Source organism: Mus caroli, chromosome 3 (genome assembly GCF_900094665.2).
Source record: "Mus caroli chromosome 3, CAROLI_EIJ_v1.1, whole genome shotgun sequence".
In the NCBI taxonomy this organism is placed as follows: domain Eukaryota; kingdom Metazoa; phylum Chordata; class Mammalia; order Rodentia; family Muridae; genus Mus; species Mus caroli.
Genome location: NC_034572.1, coordinates 28,376,208 through 28,379,703, shown reverse-complemented (window position 1 = coordinate 28,379,703; position 3,496 = coordinate 28,376,208). Strand labels below are relative to the sequence as shown.

Below are 3,496 nucleotides of genomic sequence, written 5' to 3'. Positions count from 1 at the left end.
CAGACTAAGTTCGGCGGAGTCCNGGAGCCAAGATGGCGCTCTGTGTCTGACCTTTTAAGGTGGACCCACAAACCCCCTGAGCATAGTGATCATTGTAGTTCTCCCTTCCAGACAGATACAAATAAAACCAGTGACATTGAAATCAGCTGCTGGAATACAGAATGGAAGAAATAAGGGTGTTTGAATCCTTTGGTGAAAAGCCATACTTTCAGGGTTGCACTGCATGAGAAACAAACTTCCTTTGTCTAGTCGCTGGCAAGGGGACTTCTCTCTCATTTCTGTTAGCCTTGTCTTTACAAATTCAACAGGTTCCACTTCCTGCTCAGAAATCAAAGAGTCCAAAGACTCCTGCTTTTCATTTAAAAATGCTGAGAATTTTTAAATGGATTTTTAATCTCATTTTATACACTTTCACTCTGAATGAAACTTTCCAAATGTAATTCCCAATTGGGAAAATTCTGTTTCCAGTGGGTGTTACATAACTGCACAAAAGGTTGAGAGCTTTCTGATGGGAACTTTTCTGTGTGTGTGTGTGTGTTTTTTTTTTTTTTTTTTTTTTTTCCGCACTGATAACTTTTTAGGCTAGTTAGCAATGAAATTTAAAACTGTGGGCATATATTATAAGGGAAATAAAGATAAGATAATTCATTATGCTAATTTCAAGTTTCCAATCATCAGCTCCAAATGGTCTGCCTAATTAAAACACCTCTCTGAGAAGTGGCTCCCAAGCGGTCCAGACACCAGTTTTACATTATCAGCCCTTTACATTGTGAAAATGTTCATTGGAACCTTCTCAGTGCTGTGTGAAATTATAGATTTTTCTAGAGATGCAGTCATTTCTCAATACAAGACTCCTTTATTCCCAAATCCTATAAATTTCATTTCAATGTGTGTGCCTGGTTCCAGACCACGAATTTCTTATAAGGAGTTAATCAATCATAGTTCTAAAACTGTTCCATGCAGACAAGAAAACAAACTGTTCTCAGGTTTACAAATTGAAGGTTATGGAAATAAATCCTAAGGTGTTGACTCATGCATGCAGCTCTGTGACTCTATCAGCACTCAATTTGTGTATGTAAATAGTCACTAACCCCTGGAGGTTTATAAGTAAGTGAATGAGAATTCTTGTAGAGAAAGGCAGACATAGTCCTCTCCGTGAAAGTTGGAAAAAACTCCTAATTGTGGTAAACTGCTTTCTTCGGAACAGAGATAACAGATTCAGTTTTGGTCAAGACACATGACAGGTGTGTTGTCAGATTGCTTTCCTTTGGGATTTGTCTAACTACCCAATACTCTGAGTGTCTGAATCTTTATTAAAAGTAACTGGATATTTCAGAGTATTTAACATTAAGCCAGCAGGTGAGTCCCAGATGCCTCTCTGGGTAAATCCTCATTCACCTCTAGTCTTTTCCCAAGCTCCTCCTTCCTTTGCCAGGTTTCCTTCCTTCTGATCCCATTTTACTGATCCCTCCATCCCACAAAACAAAGGACGGTGATTTAAAGTATCTCACAGTTTACCTATGTTTACCTTACAGCCTCACCTTATGCCATTTGCCAACTCAAAGCTCTCCTGGAGAAGGAACACAGGGGTGCAGTTGGATGACTTTAAAACTTAGTCACTAACAAATAGATAGTCTAAGTTAAATTGTCTTTGGACTTTTAAAATACCTGTAAAATGAATCTATGACAAAAATAAGGTGTAAAAAGAGTCCCTCCTGGAAGCCTATCTGGAGTTGGGAAATGGGTGGGCCTGATCTAAACACATTATATTCAAGTATGAAATACCAGAGAATCCATTTTTAAAATTCCTTACTTCAGTGTTGTTGATGCAAAAGACAGAGCTCTCAGCTCAAAGGGGATAAGTAAGAGTTTATTCTAATTTCACATGTGAGTGACCATGGCCCAGGAACACAGATTTCGGTACCCTGAAACTTCATGTTCCAGCATGGAATCAGTTTTGTGAAGTGTTTGTAGGAACAGAACAGAGAAAGGTATAAGTCATGACTCGCTGAAGCACATGGATGGGAACACGGGAGAGGTGATCGCACCAACTTGAGAGTCTCCCCTGCAGGAACTAGATTAGTTACCCAGTGACAGTCTTAGCTTGGGGGTCTGTGGGAGCTAGTTGCCTGCTAAGGTAATGGCTTCTAAAAGGATTTTATAAGTTAGTTACAGGATATTAATTTTCACACAGAGGTGGACAAGGGATGGATAAGGGACAGTTATTTGGTTATTCATGGGGCTAAAACTAGCCCAGATAAGGTAACTAGGCTCTGAACCTGCCCCACTCTGACCTCTCTGTGCTACTGAAGTTCTAATTAGCCAGTTAGTCCGGCTTCAGACACATCTCTTTTTTCTTTCTTTTTCTTCAGAAATTCTCCTTCACTGTCCTTGGCTTTACTGTCCTTGGTTGCTTTCTACTGCTGTGATAATTATCATTACCAAAGCAATTTGGAAAGGAAATGGTTTATTTCATCTGATAGCTACTAGTCTATCATGAAGAAAAGTCAGGGCAGGAACTCCAGGCAGGAATCTGGAAGCAGGAGCTGAAGGCAGAATTCATGGAGGAATATTCTTACTGGCTTGCTCTCCACAGTTTGTTCAGTTTCTTATTATATAGTCCAAGACCACCTGCCTAGGAGTGGCACTGCCCACAGTGGGCTGGACCTTTTCACATCCATCAAGGACATCCCACACAGACTTTCCCACAGTCCAACCTGATGGAGGCATCTTCTTCAGTGAGATTCCCTCTCCAGATGATTCTCCATATGTCACAGTGACAGAGTAGTAACTAGCCCAACAATGTTTTCTTTTTCTGACTAAGCCCAACCTCTCTCCCCACTCCCTGCTCCCTCCAAAAAAACCACACATTAGAATCTCTGAAAATGCTCAAATTCAGTAAGTTTTAGTGCTTTGAAAGTGCTAGACACAAAGGAGAACAGATACAATCTTACAGCAGATCCAAGACTTCCTAAAAGCTGTGTCTGTCCCACGACCCACAACCCCTCTACCTGTTGTTCTGGCAATGGGCAAAGAGACACCTTGTTGGTGGTGGTGTTTTTATATCAGTCAGGGGCAAAGCAGATGGCAGTACTTTGTTCATCCTAGCTTGATGGTCAAAGCTGTTTTATGCCTAGGACTCATAAAAATAAAATCAAACCCAGGCAGCACAGCATGGGAGGAGGGAGACAGAGATCTGTGTTCCACCATGTGATTCAGGTATAGGTTGGGAAAGATGCCCACAGTGCCCCTCGATCCACCACACAGGCAGGCCATAGACACCCACCTACCAACACCACATGCAGCGTAGACAAAGGGTTGTCACCCAGGGACCTGTCAACTGTGGCCAGCCTGCAGCAGTAGTGACAATGTGCAAGTCTATGGTGGGCAGTTGAAAAAGAAGGAGAAGTGGAGTAGCATAAGCTTTATGAAGAGAGAAGGAACTGGAGACTCAAGAGTGGAGAGGAGTAGCCTGCTATGAGTGGCCAGCCCTGCC

At 41.9% G+C, this 3,496-nt stretch overlaps 1 pseudogene; it reads left to right on the top strand.

Annotated features, from left to right (window-relative positions):
- Nucleotides 1–3,015: 3,015 nt before the first annotated feature.
- On the top strand, nucleotides 3,016–3,146 carry LOC115030730 (annotated as a pseudogene).
- Nucleotides 3,147–3,496: the final 350 nt, after the last annotated feature.